Source organism: Notechis scutatus, chromosome 2, assembly GCF_049901735.1.
Source record: "Notechis scutatus isolate UNSWTSFEM ecotype Mainland chromosome 2, rNotScu1.2, whole genome shotgun sequence".
Lineage (NCBI taxonomy): Eukaryota > Metazoa > Chordata > Lepidosauria > Squamata > Elapidae > Notechis > Notechis scutatus.
This window is the reverse complement of record NC_142010.1, coordinates 1,429,348-1,451,579: the sequence shown is the minus strand read 5'-3', so window position 1 is coordinate 1,451,579 and position 22,232 is coordinate 1,429,348. Positions and strand designations below refer to the sequence as shown.

Here is a 22,232-nt window from a genome sequence, read left to right as displayed (position 1 = left end):
ATTGGATAAGAGGTTTTTGTATGTTTATATGGAAATGGTTTAAAACAGAATTATATTTTATCTGACTTGTTAAATTTATAATGGAAAAAGGTTTAAACATGTAATGGATAATGATGATTTGTGTGTTTTGAAAATTAATAAAACTTGTTTTTAAAAAAAAAAGATGGAAGAGGATGTCTTGGCTTCGTATTTCAATTTTTAGAAATGGAGATCTTGAACTATGAAAAACAACAAGAAACGCTGGCAGAACAAGAAGGGCGGGACAACGAAGAAGCCATCTTTAATGACCATGCAATTTTAAGTGTGGTAAAAAAGGGAAAGGGGGGAAAGGGAGTTAAAAACTTAAGTACTGAAGCAACAACCAAAAAAAAGAGTAATTTGAAAAGTAATCATAATATCAGGAAGAAGCAGAAGGGAGGATCACAGAAGGGAGAATCAGATAGAAAAGGGAATAAAAGGGGAGGGAGAAGAAGAGAGGGAAGAGGGAAAGGAAAAGAAGCTATAAAAGACAGAAACAAGGTATAGAGCTACAGGAAAAACATACAAGAATTAAAGGTATAAACCTATTTAAAAGACACAGAGACAATGGTTAAAATTTAACTTAAGGAGAGGATTCTGCAAAGGTGCATGGGATAGCATTGTTATATAATATGTTAGATGATTAAAGTGATAGAAAAAAATTATATTGATGTGCAGTGGAATATTTGTTTGTAAAGAGAATAAGGCTCTCAATGATTTAAAAAGAACGTTTAAAAAAACTGAAAAGAAACATGGAAGATTTTTATCAGTTGATAAGATGAACTTGAATAACAATAATAACTTTATTGACTACTTTTAATAACTATTGTTTGGTTTTTTATTTAAAGACAGTAATAAATAAAATATGAAATATAGATGATTAAAGTGAAAGACAACTGATATCTAGGTAATGTTTGTTAAAAGAAATAGAAATGTAAAAGATTGTTATAATATTAATGGCAGAGCTGTACTTTAATAGAATAATTATTCCATTTACTATTGTTATACATATATATATACAAATATATATACATATATACTTGTTTCTTTTAAGAATTTAGTGTGTATTTTAAGTGAATGTACTAAGCAGAATTCGATTGAAAATAGGTATGTGTTATAAAATAGAGGTTAGAAAATGAATGTTAAAAAAAAAGAATGTGAGATCAATATTGAACAAAGAGGTGTAAATTCCTGGAGAATGACTGAAAGAAGCTTCCCATGAAATCTCTTTCAGACTGTAGTGATGATTTGAAGAGGTTGAATTATTCAGAGTACCTCCAATCCAGAATAAGAGCAAGAAAAACTGAATAAAGGCTCAAATTCTGATAGTTTTTTCTATTATCCTTGCAGCTTCATAGGTTCCCGAAAAACTTCCAATATCACAATATTTCCAGAGATGGGATTTATTTTGATGAAAATGGAGTTCCTCTTGATGACTTTGATATCATGCACTGGACATGAATTCGGAACAAATCAAATGCGGGGGTGAAAATTGGGAGTGTAGAAAGCCAATCCTCCTTGGAAGTCAAGATTTCTATCAATCAAAGTGCCATCCAATGGCCAACTTTATTTAACAAAGTAGTTGGATTTTGCTCCTATATTTATCTCCATATGTGTAAATATTCTGCTCAAAAATAATTCTTATAGATACCAATTGAGATAACTTCCAACTAAGAGAACTTAAATTAATTTATTAGATATCATTTTACATTAGAGGTCTTACAATAATCTGTCACACACTGGAACCTGCTGCATTATCTTGTTTTCAGTAACAGAAAATCCAGAATGTCTATGGAGATTGTCAGTCATCCAGGTCATGGTTATGCCAAAGGTGTTTTTTAGAAGGCACCTGGACTTTGTTTTCCCTTGAAGATGTTTCACTCATCCAAGAAGCTTCTTCAGTTCTGACTGAATGGTGGAGGATGGAAGGATTTGGAATTGCTGAAAAGACAGTGTTGTCAACAGGATATAGATTTAGCAATCGCAGGAAGGTTCCACATCTATTTCCACTATTAACGTGACCCTGAGGGCACACATAAATTCCAAGAGGCCTCAACAACTTTCAGAAAGACTGCTAATGACTAGGTGATTGCAAGGAATATAAATCCTTCTATACGCCACCATTCAGTCAGATCTGAAGAAGCTTCTGGAATGAGAATTGAAATGTCTCCAAGAGAAAACAAAGATCAGTTGTCTTTTGAAAAAGCACTTTTGGGAGAAAATCAAGAATAGGAATGGTTAAGCCCACAGAATTGCATAAAAGCAAGATATCATCAAGAATGTGGTAAGGGAAATGAGGGCAGCTAAAAAAAGTCATTTACATATGATGATACAATGATCAGTTGTAGGACAGAAAGATAGGGATTCTAGACAAAGCTAGATTTTCCTGACAAAGCTAAGATGGAGAAAAATATATACAAGTTATAGCATTCTCATGCATGCCCTAACAAGAAACACCTTTTGCAATGGAACTTTGGAAAGAAGAATAAGGCAACGAGTCTGCTTTGGGATCTAAAATGGAGATTGATAGAGGAAAGAGAATGACCCTTCATTTGCCTCTTGCAAGTAGAGTAATTAAAGTTTATGCCATTATTTCTTGACTGATTTTGTTCAATGTGCTCCTGAGCTTCTGTAAGCCAGCTGATTTCAGTAAAACCTTCTAATTCATATTAATCTTTCATGTTTAAAGGTAAAGGTTCCCCTTGCACATACGTGCTAGTCATTTCCAGCTCTATGGCATGGTGCTCATCTCCATTTCAAAGCCAAAGAGCCTGCACTGTCCAAAGACTTCTCTGTCGTCATGTGGCCAGCATGACTAAACATTGGGAGCACCTGGAACGCTGTTACCTTCTCACCAAAATGTTCCCTATTTTTCTACTTGCATTTTTAGATGCTTTCGAACTGCTTGGTTGGCAGAAGCTGGGACACGTAATGGGAGCTCACTCCATTACGTGGTGCTAGGGATTCAAACCGCCAAATTGCCGACCTTTCTGATAGACAAGTTCAACGTCTTAACCACTGACCCACCACGTCCCTTTATATATTGCCTCTAATTCATATATTGCCCTGATTAATCTTTCGGTTTATGTTCAGACAATGCCTTATTCAAGATGTACAGAAAGTTGCTCCCTGGGTTATGCCAAGCTTGTGAGAAAGGGAGCCCCAGTTTGCTGATACAACTGTATGGAAGGAACATTCTCTGGGCAAGAAGGTACAGTAGGTGGCTTCAAAAACAACAAAAAATCAGGACTCAATCAAAAATTCTCTATTGCTTTTTTGGGGTATTTGATCAAGAAACAAGAAAAAACATTACTTATCTTGAAGGCATCCACAAACATTTCAAAGATTGAGCACTATCACTGAATTTTGTACGATGACGTGAGCATTAAAATAAATAATGAAAGGTTGCTGCTTTCTATTGAGGTGTTACTTTCTTGATTGGTTTTGGGAAAGAGGACAAGTTTTGAGAGCTGATAATCACATTCATCTTCAGCTTTTAAAAAGGTTGTTGGTTATTTTAACTAATGTTGTGTCATATGAATATCCCTGGGCAGAAATATGATATTATTCGTTGAAAATGAAATAATTGATTTCTGATGCTGTTTTCATGCTCCTACAGCAGCAGAAAGAGATACGCACTAACCATTTTTTTTCAAATGCAGCCCATTGTGAAAAGTGTCCAGATGACCAGTATTCCAATAAGAAGCAGGATCAGTGTGTCCCCAAAAGCATAAGCTTCTTATCCTATGAAGAATCACTGGGACTCCTCCTGACTTTCTTTGCCATTGCTTTGTCCCTAACCACTGCCTCTATTCTGGGAATCTTCATTAAACACCAAGAAACTCCCATGGTCAAAGCCAACGACCGTGAACTCACCTATGTTCTCCTGGTTTCTCTCCTGTTTTCTTTCTTGACCTCCCTTCTATACATTGGTCGCCCCATGAAAATGACCTGTCTCCTTCGACAAACCATTTTCAGTATTGTTTTCTCTGTTGCCGTATCTTCTTTGCTGGCCAAGACTGTAATGGTGGTGGTGGCCTTCCTGGCTACAAAGCCAGGAAGCAGGATGAGGAAATGGCTGGGGAAGGCTCTGGCCCACTCGATTGTTTTATCCTGCTCTGGTATTCAAGTAGGCATCTGTATGACATGGCTGGGAATCTTTCCCTCGTTCCCAGATTCTGACTTTCATTCCCAGCCAGAACACATCCTGCTGCAGTGCAATGAAGGTTCAGTGGCCATGTTCTACACTGCCCTTGGGTACATGGGTTTTCTGGCTGCCATCTGTTTCTTGGTGGCATTTCTGGCTCGAAATCTGCCAGGGACCTTCAATGAAGCCAAACTGATCACCTTCAGCATGTTGGTTTTTTGTAGTGTATGGATCTCCTTTGTCCCCAGCTACCTGAGCACCAAAGGGAAATACATGTGGCTGTGCAGATCTTCTCCATCTTGGCCTCCAGCCTGGGATTATTGGGCTGCATTTTTATCCCCAAATGCAACATTATTACACTGAGACCTGACATGAACACCAAGGAACATCTGATGATGAAATCTCATTAAGGCTCCTTGTGTTGGTGTTTAGTTTTGTTCAGTTTACATCCAGTATAAAATCACATATCTTGAAGTAATGTTTTACATGTTATCGGTTATCTTTCTTCATTCCATGTGAATTTTGAATTATAATGATTGAGTAGTAATGTTGCTAAAACAATTCAAACTATTTGAATTAATCATATCTTTCAATTGTCACAATCTGAATTGATGTTAAAGCAGAACTATCATCAACGACATTAATAAAATTTCTGAAACCAGCCTGGATAAACTGTTACCAGAGGTGTTCTGATATGGTTTTAGACTAAATTAAAGATTATGGCTAATAATGTGTGTTTTTGTTGCTATATAGGTTGGTGTTATGTTTCGTTTTCAGGGATGATGTTTTTTATTTATTTTGTGAAGCAATTATAAGATAACAGGTATAACTATCAACATACTTATGAATATATGAAATGGATACGAATAAGGAAAAAAAGAAAAAATAAGACAGGGAAGGTAGGCACATTGGTGCGCTTATGCACGCCCCTAAAGACCTCTTAGGAAAGGGGTGAGGACAATAGTAGACAGTCTAAGGTTAAAGTTTTGGGGGTTTGGGGAAGAAACCACAGAGTCAGGTAGAGTATTCCAGACATTGACCAATCTGTTGTATTTTCTGCAATCAAGTTTGGTGTGGTTTACCTTGAGTTTGTGTCTATTGTTTGCTCTTATATTGTTATTGTTGCGTTCTGAAAAGACTGAGCTGAAGTCTTCACTCCGGTCCGTGCTTCCCGCGGGAACACGGACTGTTCCTATTGGCTGATGCGTTTCACAGCTGACTATAAAAGGGAGCTGTCAAACGGCATCAGCTGTTGCCTGCGAGCTGGCTGCCTTGTTAGCGCGGCAGTCGTGGCAACCCATTATTGTTTCAATAAAGTTAAAGCTGAAGTTTGCTCCGCGTTTGCCTCAGTTATTCTGCCACTCCACTACACTGGTGATGAGGGCGGAATACATATAAGAGCAAAGAATCGCTGAGCAAAATCACTACAAAAATAGCCAAAGCCACTACCGAGCTGTATGTCACTTTAAGAGCTTACTGTCACTATTCGTGAGCTTGAATTTCAACTTTCCTCAGAAGAACCGCCACCGCTGAGATGAGATGACTTCAAACCCTGCATTCCCGCCTTTCAGACCGACAGCAGAGACATGGGAGTCCTACAGAAACCGATTTGACTGTTTCCTAGATTCCATCAACCTCGCTGACATTTCCAACCATAGGAAAAAATCTTACATTTTAAGTTTTTGCATTGCCACAGTGTTTGACACTGCTACAGCATTGCTGGCTCCATGTTCAATTAAGACTGTTCCATGGGAAGAATTGCAGGAATTTTTTTCTAACCATTATTCCCCTAAGCCTTCCCGAATTGCCAGGTGTCATGCTTTATGGAGATGGACCCAGCCTGAGGGAGGGACTATTATGCCAGCTTTACAAACAGCTGCCTTGCATTGTGGGTTTAGAGACTATCTGGAGGACATGTTATTAGATCAACTAGTTTGTGGAGTCCAGGACTTAAGGCTACAAAGGCGTCTATTGGCTAAATGGGATTTGACCCTAAAATTAGCAATAGAGGAATCTCAAGCTGCAGAGCTGTCAGCATTTTCAACAGCAGAAATTCAGGGAAATCCCGTCAGTCAGAACAGCTCAGCCATTCATTACGATGAAGCCTCGACAGAGGAAGGCTCTGAAGAAACTAGTTATGTAAATCACCTCAGGCAGTCCAAAACCAGTCAGAGGGAAAACAGGTCAGTTCCTAGTCAACCTCCACAATCTCAACCCATCTGTCTAAGCTGTGGAGGAAATCACCTTAGGGCATCCTGCAAGTTCTGGAATGCCATTTGTCTAAAATGCAAGAGAAAGGGTTATTTAGCCAGGATCTGTCAGGCAGGAAAGCCTTTTGCCCAGCCACAGAAACCTCAGACAACTCAGCATTTTCAAAAACAAATTGAAGACTGTTTCACCTGCTACCATGCCAAGCTTACAATCAAAGGCTCTAAAAAAATCAGTGTTATTATTTCTTTAGAAGGGAAACATTGCAGGATGCAGGTAGACACTGGCTCAGCACTGTCCATCATCTTGTGGAGCACATTGAAATGACTGCTCCCCAGGAGGGAAAGAAGAGTCTTCATGGCTAAAACTTAACCCTACGTGACTACCAAGGGAGAACCATCCCAGTCATCTGAAAAAGGCAAGTTTTTTATTCAATTTCAAAATTTTAACGGTCATTTTCCTTTAGTGGTAGTGGATGGTGCCCTCCCAAGCCTGTTGGGGTTAGACTGATTCCCTGCCCTTGGCCTTCATATAGGCGGAATCCACTCTATTGCAAATTCAGAGGTGGATGCCTTGTTCAATGACTATGCTGATGTGTTCAGCGAAGGCCTAGGCTGTTATTTGGGAACCCCAATTTCTTTCAACTTGGACCCTCTAGCAGTTCCAATTCATTTAAATCCTCAAAGAGTACCTTTTGCAATCCATCCTAAGCTGGACAAGGAACTAGACAAATTAATTAAACAGGGCATATTAGAGCCTGTGGCCTTCACAAAAAGGGAAACCCCAATAGTGACACCCTTGAAGAAAGATGGCAGTTTAAGAATTTGTGCTGATTACAAGTGCTTGTTAAACACATATTTACAAATTAGCCCTTATCCAGTCCCAATTATTCAGCACCTGCTGCATTCTTTTGAGCCAGGAACCATTTTCGTGAAACTAGACATATCACAAGCCTATCAACAGTTCCCTGTTGATGACACAGCCGCAGAGCTACAAACTATTGTAATGCCCAGGGGTGCTTTTCAGTGTAGGTGCCTCCAATTTGGTGTTAGTGTAGCCCCAGGAATTTTCCAATCATTAATGGAAAGACTGCTTCAAGGGTTATCTGGCATAATACCTTATTTCAATGACATTTTAATATCTGCCCCTGACAAGCCACAGTTACTGCAAAGAGTCAGAGGTGTCCTCAAGTGTTTCAGAAAGTAGGGTCTCAAATTGAAAAAAGGGAAATGCACTATTTCCACCCCACAGGTCGAATTTTTGGGGTACAGAATTGACGCCTCTGGCATTCACCCAATTGGATCCAAAGTAAGGGCTATTCACAAGGCACCCACACCAACTAACAAAACTGAACTTCAGGATTTTGGGGGTCTCCTTAACTTCTATGGTTCATTTTTGCCACATAAGGCTTCCATTGCAGAACCTCTGCATAGACTCCTGGACAAACAATCCCCATGGCATTGGGGACCTAAGGAAGCCTATGCTTTCAAAGCAGTCAAATCATTACTTACATCTGATGCTGTTCTAATTCAATTCAACAAAAATTTGCCTTGAGTCTTAGTTGCAGATGCATCACCTTTTGGCATAGGAGCCATTTTAAGTCACAGACTGCCTAATGGTTCTGAGGCACCCATTGCCTTTTTCTCCAGAACGTTATCTCCAGCTAAGCTCAACTACAGTCAAATTGACAAAGAGGCTTAGGATGCAGTTGCTTCAGTCAAGAAGTTCCATTTCGACACCATTTCGAGTTAGTTACAGATCATAAGCCTCTTTTGGGTCTTCTGTCAGGCAACAGACAAATGCCTCAGATTTTGTCTCCAAGAATGACCAGGTGGACATTATGCATATTCCAATACACTGGTTCATCGAGCAGGCAAAAGCCTCAGCCATGTTGATGCCCTTAGTCGCTGCCCCCTGCCTGTTCCAGTTGAGGATCCTGCACCAACCAATGCTGTGTTCCTAATCAATGACCTCAAGCTTCCCATCACCACCTCTGATATTGCTCCCCACTCTGCCAAGGACAAGGTAATTTCCCAAGACCTTGACTGGGTGGGAAGGAGGCGGCCTACAGCGCCTTATTCTTCCAAATTCGTGCCTTTCAAAATTCGCCAGCAAGAATTGTCTTCTTTGCAAGGCTGCTTTATTTGGGGACCAGGGTAGTGCAGAACTTCCCAGTTGCAGACCTCAGCTTTAGAAGTCCTGCATGAGGGTCACCCTGGCATTGTCAGGATGAAGGCTCTAGCTCCCAGTTATGGGCATGGATGCTCAGATTACTAGCTGGGTGAATGCTTGTCAGCCATGCCAGGCCACCAGACCTTCTCCAGCAGCATCCTCTCCAGGAACGTGGGAAGATTCAGGGGGCCCCTGGTCCAGGGTGCATATTGATCTGGCTGGCCCTTTTCATGGGCGAACATTCTTGGTGATGGTTGATTCTTTTTCTAAATGGGTAGAGCTGACTTTAATGACCTCCCCAACTTCAGAAGCTGTCATTAAGGCCCTAATGAGAATATTCACCACCCATGGCCTCACTGACACCATTGTGTCTGATAACGGCCCCCAGTTTACTTCCTGTGAATTTGAGATTTTCCTAGCTAACCAAGGAATCAGACACGCCCTAACAGCTCCTTTTCACCCTGCCAGTAATGGTCCGGCTGAAAGGGCAGTCAGATCTGCTAAGGATGTCCTGGAGATGCTTGGGCTCATAGATTGGCACTCCAGACTTGCTAAGTACCTCCTAACCCAGCATACGACTCCCTGTGCCACCACAAATAGGTCTCCAGCTGAACTCCTCATGGGTCGCCATCTGAGGACTACTCTAGACAGACTCCATCCAAATTAAACCCCAATCACACCCCTGGGACCAAATAGCCAGACTAGGAAGTTTGCTGAATCAACTCTGTTAATATCGTAATGTGGGTTCCAGACTGATGAGTTGTATTTGAGTATTAGTCTAGCAAATGTTTTGTATGCTCTAGTTAGTAGTGTAATATTACCAGAGAAAATGCTACATAATATTAGGTTAACAACTCTTAATGTCTTTTTGGCTATATAGTTACAGTGGGCTCTAGCACTTAAATCATTAGACATGAATACTCCAAGATCCTTGACAGAGTATGGATCATCAACAAGGTCTTGACTATTCAGCCTGTATTTTATTTTCTGATTTTTTTGCCAATATGTAAGACAGAGCATTTATTTCTTGAGATTTGAAGTTGCCATTTGTTTGACCATTCTGATACATAGTCGAGGTCTATTTGAAGGGTAGCAGTATTGTCTATGGTATTGAACAGCTTTACATCATCAGCGAAGAGAATGAAGTTGCTCTTTTTGTGTGTGTAAATTTTATTGGTTTTTAAAAACAAACATAAAGAAACAAAACATTAAAACATCAAACTTTGTTCCATAGGTATACAAGCAGTGTGCCAGTTGGTTAACAAATTTTTTTGTGCATCCATTTCGTAGTCTTCAGTTACAGTTACATTACATAATAGCTCATATTATCAATCAAAAAATTTTTTTAAGCAAATTTTATTAATTTCAAAGACAAACAAATCATCATCAACCATTACATATTTGAACCTTTTTCCATTATAAATTTTACAAGTCAGATAAAACCTTATTTTATACAATACAATTCTAATTTAAGCCATTTCCATATGAGCATAAAAATACCTCTTATCCAATTTCTCTTTACTTCTCTTTACTCTTATTCAATTTCACTATTATTATTTCATCTATTTCTTTCTGACTTGGTTACCATCATTCTCATTCTGTATTTCTACAAGGTTTTATTAATACTCTCAAAAACATAAACACACAACAAACAAACATATAAAAAATCTTTTAGGAAAGTAACTTGGCCCCAGGTACCTCTCTTTATATGGGCTTCAATTATATTCATGCTCATCTTACATATCATTACCTATTTTATTTACCATTCTAAATCTTCTATATAAACTTCTCCACACATTTCACTCTTCATAATTCTATCTTATTTAATCCATCTTAATTTAAATCATTATAATTGTATCTTTTGCCCATTCTTTATTATCCCTCTATCTCATTCCTTGTAATGAAAAAAAAAAAGAATTTCTCCTGATATCACTAATCAGAGTATGATGCCTTTCTATCCTCCCCCTAAATTAATTAGATTAACATTTAAAATAACACCTAATACCCAATCTGATTCTGCTTGGTACATTCTATCTACTATTTTTTTTAATAACAATAAAAACAAAGTAATAAATCCAAAATGATTAAATACATAGTTAAATAATAAATCTATTTCTAATACAGATGTTACAATACCATCTTATGTACCTTGCAAAATTTTTTTTAAAAAAATTGTACTTTACCCTTTGTCCCTAAAAAAATTCCTCTTTTCCCATCTAATTTCAAAACTTTGTGGCTTTTCTCCGCCTTTCCCTTTTTTTTTTCTTCCCCCACCAAATCTTCCTACCCCCCCTTCTTCTAGCCTCTGCCTTGCTGGCATCCCTTCTCTGTTGTGTTCCCTTTTTCTTTTGTTTACTATCATTATATTTATTTTGCATCTTATTTTTCTCTTTCTTGAATGTTTTTTTAGATCTTAAGTCCTTCATTTTCCTCGCTTTCTTCCTTCCTTCTTTCTTAATTAAATTTTGGAATTCATTAAAGATGGCGTCTTCGTCTTCTTCTTCTTGTTGTTCTTCTGCCTCCATCTGTTGTATTGTTTGTTGATAGTTAACCAGCGCCATTTCTAAAAATAGGAAGGCTTTTTCCATACCATCTTTGCTGGCTGTTTTTGTTTGCTCATATTCTTCCCTCAGTTCCTCAAAAGAAAAAGCCATTATAGATCTTTTCTTTTCTTTTCTTTTTTCCCTCTTTCTTCTTACACCAACCAAGATATTTAAAAAAAAAGTAAAACAATCCCAAAATCCACAATCCTCAATCAATCCAAGCCAAGACAAAATTCTCCCTTTCTCTTCCAGGGGTAGTATCAGACAAAAGAAAAAAGAAAATCCAAATCTGTATTTTGAAGCCTTATTAGAATTATATTTCTATCTTCAAATCCTTAAGGCATCTCCTCCAACAAAATCAAACCAGATGAATATATTTTTGTCCTCTCCTTCCGACTTATCCCATAAAGCTAGTTTTACCTGAAAAAAAACAGGTTTCTCAATATCCACTTATTAATTCCGTCGGGAGGGAGAATAAACTTTCCTTTCAGCACCTCAAAATTGCCACTTATTTTCTCTTGTGGAAAGAATCATCCAAAAAGCCATCATTTCCAGGAATTATATTAAATGTATCTTAGAGTCCTGGATCAACCAAGAAAACTTTCACTCTCAAAAGCTTTCTCCTCTTCCTCCTGCGCATACTTGCCCAGCTGCCGGCTTCTTTGTGGCGGCCATTGCGGACCGCCGCTGCACCATCTTGGGAAAAGGGGTTCTGCCAGCCGGGGAGGGTCTGCAACACCCCCAAACCCCTCTCCGGATCCCCCTATCTTCAGCTACTCCTGCAGGGTAGCCTAGCTCCGGACCCGTCCGGATCGGAGCACCAAAGCGGCTAGCGCGCGCAGGGATCGCTCAGAGTCGCAAATCCCTGCCGCTCGCGAAGCCGACAAACCGGAAGTTTTCATCAATCAAAAATTGAATACCCTAGTATCATTATTAATCAATCATTTGACTCTAGTTTTATTCATTCATATTTTACGAGATAACCATAATTTACTTAGTTTATTTTATAACAATTCATATTATCCTCCCAAATCTATCCTAAAAACATTTTGTAGATATAATAAAAAAGAAGTACATCTTTATATATTTATTATTTTCTATAAATCTACATATTTCATTATTGTATTTTATTATCTAACCATTGATAGAAAAGGTCCCAAATTTTATAAAATTGTTTATCCTCTTGTTCTCTAATTTCAAAAGTCAATCTAGTCATTTCAGCACATTCCAATATTTTCTTAATGATTTCCTCCTGCGATGGTATTTTCTCGTTTTTCCAGTTTTTAGCAAATACAATCCTAGCCGCTGTTAATACATTTACAATCAGGTATTTCAAATCTTTGCTATATGTATCAGGTAAAATTCCCAATAAAAATATATCTGGTTTCAAGTCTATATGTGTTTTTGTCATTTTTTCCAACCACATGTGGATTTTAGTCTAGTATTTTCTAGCGTCCGCACAAGTCCACCACATATGGTAATATGAGCCAGGTGTCTGATGACATTTCCAACATTTTTTGGATTTATTATTGAACATTCTTGTCGGGGGGAAATGCCACCTGTAAAACATCTTATACAAATTTTCTTTATAAGCTGTTGACATTGTCATTTTATAATTTTGAGACCACAATTTTTGCCATTTCTTTAAATCAATCCCATATCCAAAGTTCTTCCCCCAAACAATCATAGTTTCTTTAACTTGTTCCTCTTCTAGTTTAGTTTCTAATAAATATCCATACAATTTTTTAATCACCTTTTCATCAGTACCTTTCAAAATCTTATCTAGATCAATCAATTTATCATAGAAACCTTCTGTTTTAAAATCTTTATCATACCTTGAATGTATTTGCACATATGAAAACTAATTCATCTTTATACCTTGTTCCTCTAGTTTTTGCATAGATTTAAGTTCACCCTTTTCATTCAATATTTCCCCATATCTAACTGTTTGTTCCTTCTTTTATATTATAGGATAGGAAAATGCTTCAATAGTCGATAACCAGACTGGAATTTTCAAATAACATTGTCTTTTAATTTTCTCCCAATTTAACCACAAAGACTCCCGTATATGATGTCTTCTAAAATACCCCTGTATTTTAGTTCCCTTGTACCATAAAAAAGCGTGCCACCCCAACAACAGATCATGTCCTTCTAATGGCAACAATCTAGTATTTCTTAATGTTACCCATTCCTTGACCCACATCAAGTTTGTAGCTTGGTAGTACAACTCCCAGTTAGGAAAACCAAATCCTCCTCTAATTCTAGCATCTTGCAAAAGTTTTAACTTTATTCTCGCTTTCTTACCTTGCCATATATATTTCAACACAATTTTATTTAAATCTTCAAAATAGTCTTTTCCAAGCCTAATTGGAATTGTTTGGAACAAATATAAAATTCTGGGTAATATATTCATCTTGATTGTTGAGATTCTCCCTATTAGTGACAGTTGTAAATTTTCACATTTCGCCAAGTCTAGCGCTATCTGCTGTTTAAGTTTAATATAATTATTCTCTTTTAATGCACTACATCTTGCTGTCAAATGTATCCCCAAATACTTGATCTTATTCATGACTTGAATTTTCAATAGATCTGCCAATTCTTCCTTTTGTCTTGATAACGTATTCTTTGTCAAAATCTTTGTCTTATCTTTGTTAATTTTCAAACCAGCCACCTTGCCATATGCCTCTATCTTTTCCAATAATTTTGGTGCTGTTTCCAAAGGGTCTTCTAAGATAAAAACCAAATCATCCGCAAAGGCTTGCAATTTAAATTTTTCCTTTTTAATTTTCATTCCTTTTATACTCTTTTCATCTCTAATATTTCTGTTTAACACTTCCAAAGTTAACACAAATAGCAAAGGTGATAGGGGCACCCTTGTCTTGTTCTTTTTCTTATGTTAATAGAGTCTGTCAATTCTCCCTCTATCATTACTTTTGCCGTTTGCTTGTAGTATATAGCTTCTATTGCTTGAATAAATTTTCTGGCAAAACCCATCTGTTCCAACAATAATAACATGAATCACCAATTCACATTATCAAATGCCTTTTGTGCATCTAGAAATATCAAAGCCATTTTTTTTTCAGGATGTGCCTCATAGTATTCCAAGGTGTTAGGAATAACAGGTTACCTAACTTAGTTTGGGTAAAATAATATATATAAACTATGATAGTGAGTTTAAAGTGTGTGTCACTTTAACTGCAAAACATGTAATTTTGGGTGCGGCTGTGAAACCGCCATAAGAGGGAGCAAGAGAACCTTGCTAGCTTACTGTTTGATGGCTTATTGGATTGATGAATTGATGGTTTGCTAACTGCGTAATTTTCCCTGCTACTGAGTTTCTTCAACGGCAAAGGAAGAAAGGAGATTTTGATTTCTTCATTATCTCTACTGCGAAGAGATTTATTACTGGACTGATATTTGTAAGTTTACTGACCTCTTTTTCGACACTGGACTTTGCTAATGAATCATCCCCGGACGGACTGAACTAGTGGATGATATATGGACTGTTTGACTATGCTAAAACTCTAACTGGAACAAACTATTTAACTAACACAGTGTAACTGTTTTACTGAGTGTATGCTGCAACAACGTTTATCTCACATATTTGCCTGCCTGCTTGACTGCCGTTGCACGTTCTGCTAGGGTGTATCCCTAACACTGGTTATGGGCCCAGGTGCACAGCCAGACTAACCAGGATATAACAGGCTTATATAAAGTGAGAGTTAGTGTAGTTACACAATACTGTAAACAGACAGCTGTGTTTTATTAATTATAGTTTAATATCCAGAGAAAGATGGCACAAGTCGATTTACCAAGTTTGTCTCTAATATCCAAACTGGATGGAACAAACTATGTTTTCATGGTCTATGAAATGCAGCCTACTTCTACGCAGAGAAGGTTTGTGGAGTATAATTCAAAACCCACCAGAAGTAGATGATTGGGATCCGGAGGATGAGGATGATGCTCAGAAAATACAAGAATATAAATTGAAGAATGAGCAAGCTCTCTGTATAATAGGACTGACATTCTGTGACGAGCAGCTTGTCCATATTCGTGGATAAGAAACAGCTGCTAAGTGTTGGGAGAATTTAAAGAAGATTTATGTTTGAGACAGTGTAGGAGCACATATAAATCTTACACGGAAGCTGTTCAGAACACATTTTCAAAAGAATGGAGACATGTTGACTCATATAAACACTATGAAGCGAATTTTTCAGGAACTGCATGAAAAAGAACTTATCTTCACAGAACTACATCAAGTTTATATAATTTTGTCTTTTTTAAATGAGAGCTATGATGACTATGTAACTTCAATGGAAGTACTGCAAAAAAATAACCTCACATTAACTGACATTACTGGCAGATTAATTGAAGAAGCCAGGAAAAGGCTTGAAAGGGATCAACTGAGAAGGGAACAACCACAAGAAGATAAAGAATCTTCGACAGCCTATACAATTAGAAAATGTTTTAATTGTGGAGGAAAAGGACATTTGGCTAGATTCTGCAAGAAAGGAAAAAGCCACAATGCCAGCCAGAATTCTAAAAGGCATCAAAAGGATAAAAAATGCTTAGAGTTAGCAATGTATAGCAACGAAACTGTGAATAATAATTTATGGGTTGTAGATAGTGGAGCATCGCACTGCATAACGAAAGATAAGAAAAGATTTGTTAAGATGTCCACGAGTTCACAACAGATATCGTTAGCTAATGGATGGAAAATGAAAGCAAAAGGTGAAGGTATTGCACATTGTTCTTGCATAAAAGAAAATGTAAAAATGTTATATGTACCACAACTTAAGTTTAATTTGCTTTCGGTTAGAGTTTTGATTAAACTAGGTTATGTAGTTACCTTTAAGGGAGAAAATTGCATAATAGAAAAAGAAGGTAAGAAAGTGAATGCAACTTTAAAACGTGAATTGTATGTGTTAAATGATAAGCAATTAGAGGTAGCTAATACAGTGTATAATAACGTTAAACCTCATGATGAGTGCATACATTTGTTACACATACGTTTAGGGCATATAAATTTTAAAATGCTCAAGCAAACGGTTGAACTGTCTAAAGGTATAAAACTAAAGCCTTGCAGTAAGTATTTGCACTGCAATACTTGCAGTCAAGAAAAAAGCAAGGTAATACCAACAAATACAATTAATGGATTTAAAACTAAAGAGCCTCTAGAGGTAGTATTTGCTGATATTATAGGTCCTAAAAAACCAAGTGTGGGAGGTGCTCGTTATATATTAAGTATAATGGATCATTATTCTAGATATGGTTTTTGTTATTTAATGAAGAGTAAAACGGAAACATATCAGAATTTCTTTAATTGGTTGAAGTTTGCAGAAAGAAAAACTAAAAGGAAATTAGTAACTCTTGTCACTGATAATGGTATGGAATTTATAAATAATAAATTCCAAAATAAACTGAAGATGGCAAGTGTTGAACATAAAAAGTCTGCACCATATAGGCCACAACATAATTTCTTTATAGAAAGACGAGGCCAAACAATACAAGCAATGGCTCGTACTATGATGTCGGATTCAGGATTACCTGAAACTTTGTGGGGAGAAGCAATAATGTGTGGTAATCATATATTGAATAATGTTGTTAACTCAACAACAGGTGAATTACCATTCACACGGTGGCATGGTAGAAAACCTGACCTAAGCTACATGCACACATTTGGAGCACCAGCATGGGTGCATATTCCTACACAACTGAGACATAAGGGGCAGCATAGGGCTAAAAAGTTATTCTTTGTAGGTTATGAATCTAATCACAAATCATACAGATTCTGGGAAAAAGGTACATCTAGCGTTTGCTGTAGTGCTAGTACACAATTCCTTGAACACGTAGGATGGGAAAAACTGGAGCAAGATTCAAGTAAGGATGTAATCATAGAAACCTACAAAAGACCAAAAAACATATCAGTAATAAGAAGAGTACAATTAAAGAGGAAGTACAGGAAGAGCACATAGGACCAGAACAGGAAGAAATAGATAACCAGGAACAGGTAGTACATGAAAGTCCACCTGTAAGCCCTGTAATACCTAGACGTTCAACACGTGAAACCAGACCACCTGACAGGTACCAAGCAAGTGTAGTTTGCCAAGTTAGTAAAGTTCCAACTACTGTTGAAGAACTTAAAATGTATCCTGCAAAGGATCAAGAAAATTGGCATAGTGCGATGGAGAAGGAACTAAATTCATTAAAACAAATGGAAGTTTATGAAAATGTTAAATTACCTCCAGGTGAAAAGTCCATTGGCTGCAAATGGATATTTAAATTAAAAACAGGTAAAAATGGGACTGTTACCCATAAGGCTAAGTTGGTAGCTCAAGGATTTAATCAAACTGCATGTGATTATGATGAAGTATTTGCACCGAGTCTAAAGGCAACAACCTTGAGAGCAGCTTTAGTGTGGGCAGCTAAAAAGAACTATATCATAAATCACTTAGATGTAGAAACTGCCTATCTGCATGCACCATTGCAGCACACTATATATTTAAAGAAACCAGTAGGACTTAAGGATGATAAAACAAATAATGACTGTTGGAAGCTTAAAAAGAGTCTCTATGGATTAAAACAATCTTGTTACGAATGGAACCAATATATTGTTAAGGAGTTAAACAATATAGGGTTTAAAGCAGGTTTAGCTGATCCATGTGTATTTAAGAAAGAGACAAATGGAACGGTGTCATTATTATTCTTGTTCACTGAGGACATTGCCTTAATTACAAAAACTAATAATGAAGCTACTGAAATAATATCATTATTAGGTAAGAGGATAAAATTAAAGCAATTAGGAGAGATAAAACAGTATCTAGGATTAACAATAAATAAAACCAATGGTGGCTATAAGATATCTCAACAGGATAAAATTTACCAATTACTAAAAATGTACAAGATGAAACTTTGTAAACCGGCAAAAACTCCAATGAGTCAGGAATTTGGCCACACTGATGCTCAAAGTCCAAAATTCGATAAGACTATTTATCAATCACTAATTGGTAGTTTATCGTACATTAGTAATTGGTCAAGGCCAGATATTGCCTATAGCGTTAATCAATTGTCGAGATTCAACGCTGAACCCAATGAACGACACTGGCAAGCGGTAAAGCGTATATTAAGATATCTTAAAAGGACAATGCACTATGCATTGTATTTGGAGCCAAAGGATGATCTGATTCTAAGTGCCTATCCTGATGCAAGTTTTGCAACAGACATAAACACTAGGAAATCAAGTTCAGGTACGGCTATACTATTAGGAAAAGCACTGATTGGTTGGAGATCAATTAGACAGCAACACATAAGTATGTCCACAATGGAAGCAGAATTTTCATGTCTATCTTTATTATGTACTGATTTAATTCTGTATAAACAGTTGTTATTGGATATGGGAATAACTGTTAATGATTCCATTGTAGTTTATGAGGACAATCAAGCAGCCATATGGTTGGCTACAAATATTGCTGTAAAAACAAGATCTAAGCATACAGATCTTAGATATCTGAATGTAAGACAATCTGTAAAAATTGGTTTAATAAGATTGGAATATTGTATGACTGAAGAAAACATTGCTGATGGATTTACGAAAGCCCAAGGTCCAGTCAAATACAAGGAAAGTTGTGATAACTATGGTTTAAAGTTGTAAATAGATATATATGTTATTATATTACCCAAAAGGGGAGAATGTTAGGAATAACATAGGTTACCTAACTTAGTTTGGGTAAAATAATATATATAAACTATGATAGTGAGTTTAAAGTGTGTGTCACTTTAACTGCAAAACATGTAATTTTGGGTGCGGCTATGAAACCGCCATAAGAGGGAGCAAGAGAACCTTGCTAGCTTACTGTTTGCTGGCTTATTGGATTGATGAATTGATGGTTTGCTAACTGCGTGATTTTCCCTGCTACTGAGTTTCTTCAACGGCAAAGGAAGAAAGGAGATTTTGATTTCTTCATATCTCTACTGCGAAGAGATTTATTACTGGACTGATATTTGTAAGTTTACTGACCTCTTTTTCAACACTGGAATTTGCTAATGAATAATCCCCGGACGGACTGAACTAGTGAATGATATATGGACTGTTTGACTATGCTAAAACTCTAACTGGAATAAACCATTTAACTAACATGGTGTATCTGTTTTACTGAGTGTAAGCTGCAACAATGTTTATCTCACATATTTGCCTGCCTGCTTGATTGCCGTTGCACGTTCTGCTAGGGTGTATCCCTAACACAAGGTATCCAAAATTACTCTCATATTATCTTTAAGGAGGGCGGAGCTGGCGTCACAATGATACATCATGCGATCTCGGAGGTCTGAGATTGCAGCCAATATCTTTGCCCCTGGATGGTCCAAACGGATCTAAACCATCCTGATGAGATGGCGAAAGTGAAGAGTGCATCCTGTTGATCCCAGGGATACCACAAAGTCTCTGGTAGATCCAGGAGAAGCTCTTCTTGCCGGTGGCAAAGAGGCAGCCATTAAAGGTGCTGAAGTTGGGACAGCTCCGAAACGGAAGAGAGCAGAAAGAGAAAGTGTGCTGGTTTGGTGAGAACTTTTTTATTCTAAGACTTGAAAGGACACCCTAAGGAAAAGAAAGAATCTGTAAAAGTTTTGACAGAAGTGATTAAGCGGCGATTTTAAACGGAAATGTCAAAGTAAGGTTGTTGTTTTTTTCTCATTGCTGGATTTCTATACGTGATTTTGTATTTTGAAACTGGACTAGTTCTTTTCTTATTTATACCTATCTTTTCTTCTCCTTTTTGATTTTGTAATATTTTAGGCTAGAGGCTAGAGGCTCCCCTTAGTTTATTTCCTTTTTTTATATATTTGTTTTTCTCTTTTTTTTGGTAATTTTTATTACGTTTTGCTTGGGAGAGGAGGAGGAAAGTGAGAGCAAAGAAACTTTGTAACACTGCCAACTAGAGGCTTGAATATGCTTTATTTCCTGTGATCAGACGAAGCTGAGAAAGAAAGAACTGAGACTCCTTTTCAAGGACATTGCTATGTGGTAAGATAGAGGGAAGAGCATGGGAGAGTGTTATTGCAGGTGCTCTTCTGGATTTCTATCAACAGTTGGAGCCTGGTGTTTAAGCTTACAAAAAGAAAAGGTGATAAGTTTTTGGAGAAGAGAGTTATAATAAGAGCCTTGGATAACTAAACAAAGTGCAGTGTGCCCTTTTTATTTTATTTTTTAAGTTGTGCTACCCCTCCTTACCAGCTTTACTGTATTTTTTAAAAAAAATATTTATCCTTGTAATAACTACTTGGGTTTTTGGCCTGGTTGGAGTTTTTTTTTTTTTTTTTTTTGAAGTTCAATCTTCACGTTTGCCTTTTATTTTGAAGGGAAAGCCTTAAAAGCCTTTTCTCTTTTTTTCCTGGCATTTTTTGTTTTTTCACCCACCTTTTTGGTTCGTTTTTATGCACTTTTTTCTATTTGAGACCTTTCAATTGGATTAAGGTGTTGAAGAACCTGAATAATTTTTTCCCTTCTTTTGTTCTTTTTAAGTCTTTTTCTTTACTTAACTACTGATTGGATTAAGGTTTACAAGAACCTGAAGAAACTTTGTTCTCCCCCTTTTCTTATTACTATTGGGCTTTTTCCCCTCTACCATTTTTATTTTTTACCTTGGATTATAATTGGCTACTTCACAATTGGATTAAGATTTAGAAGAACCTGAAGATTTTGAATCGTTTAAAATGAGTAGGAAATTTACAGCTCCTGTTTGCTACACTTCTACTTTTGCCTCCCCACCATCTGGAGGACAACGTTCAATACAGACAATGTTAAAGCAAGAAAAAGAACAAGAAAAAGTGACTCTGCAGATGATTATGCAAGGAATCCAAGATATTAAAGCAAGATCAGAGACTACTGAAAAGAGAATAGAGAACATCGAACAAAGAACAGAGAATATTGAACAAAGAACAGAGAACATTGAACAAAGAACAGGGAAAACCGATGAAAAAGTGGAGAACATTCAACAAATGATGTCAAAGTATGACGAGAGATTACAAAAAATTGAAGAAGAAGATAAACAAAGAGACAAGAAGATTGGAGACATCGATAACAGATTAACTGTGGTTGAACAAGATAAAAGTGGTATGCTGAGATGGGAGGTGGACAGATCAGAATTTTATCTTAGATTTCAAAACATAGAGGAAGAAAAAGGACAAAATCTAGCTGAGATAATGATAGAAATATTGGCTGAAGCTTTGGAAATAACTGAAGAGAAGATGATGAATGGAATAGATGAGGTATATCGAGTCTTTACAAGATATGCGATGAGAAATAGCCTACCAAGAGAAGTTCATATTAGATTTACAAAGAAAGCCATTAAAACGCAAATATTGCAAGTGGCAAGGGAGAAAATGTTGAAATATAAAGGCAAGGAGATTGTGGTCTTTAAACAAATACCCAGAAGAGTGAGAGAGATGAGGAGAGAATATCGATTCCTGACTAAAATGCTACTGAAAAAAGAGGTGAATTATAGATGGCTGATCCCAGAAGAGTTAATGTTCACATGGCAAGAACAGAGACACAGAATTGACTCAATTGAGAAAGCGGAATTATTTTATACAGAATTTTTTGGAAGGAAAGAGGAAGAGGCAGAAAAAGAGCACTAATTGAATTCCAAGAGGACTGTCAAATGGGGACTGAAAAAGAAGAAGGCGCAGCAGGTGAAAAGGTGGAAACCAAAGAACAACGTGAACCAAGATCTACGAGAGCTGCTAAACCCAACTATAAAATATAACCATGGAAGAGAAAAAATTGATTACAATTAATATAAATGGACTTAATTCAGCCGTTAAAAGAAGGAAAACTTTTCATAAATTAGAGAAATTAAAATTTGATATAATTTGTCTACAAGAAGTACATATTAAAAAACAATATGAACAATTGTTGGTGCAGCCAAAATTAGGGAAAATATTTACTTCCTTGACCCAATGTAAGAAAACAGGAGTAGTTTTATATATTAAAGAGACTACCCCAGCAAAATTGATCTATACTGATGAAGATGGAAGAGTATTAATGGTGGAAATAATGGACAATAATATGAAAACACTCCTGATTGCAATTTATGCTCCAAATGACAAACAAGAAGAATTTTACAAAAAAAATTACATATGAAAATAAT

The 22,232-nt window shown here is 36.8% G+C and overlaps 1 pseudogene; it reads left to right on the top strand.

Annotated features, from left to right (window-relative positions):
- LOC148131618 (vomeronasal type-2 receptor 26-like) overlaps positions 1-4,575 on the top strand; it is a 75,296-nt pseudogene extending 70,721 nt beyond the window's left edge.
- Positions 4,576-22,232: the final 17,657 nt, after the last annotated feature.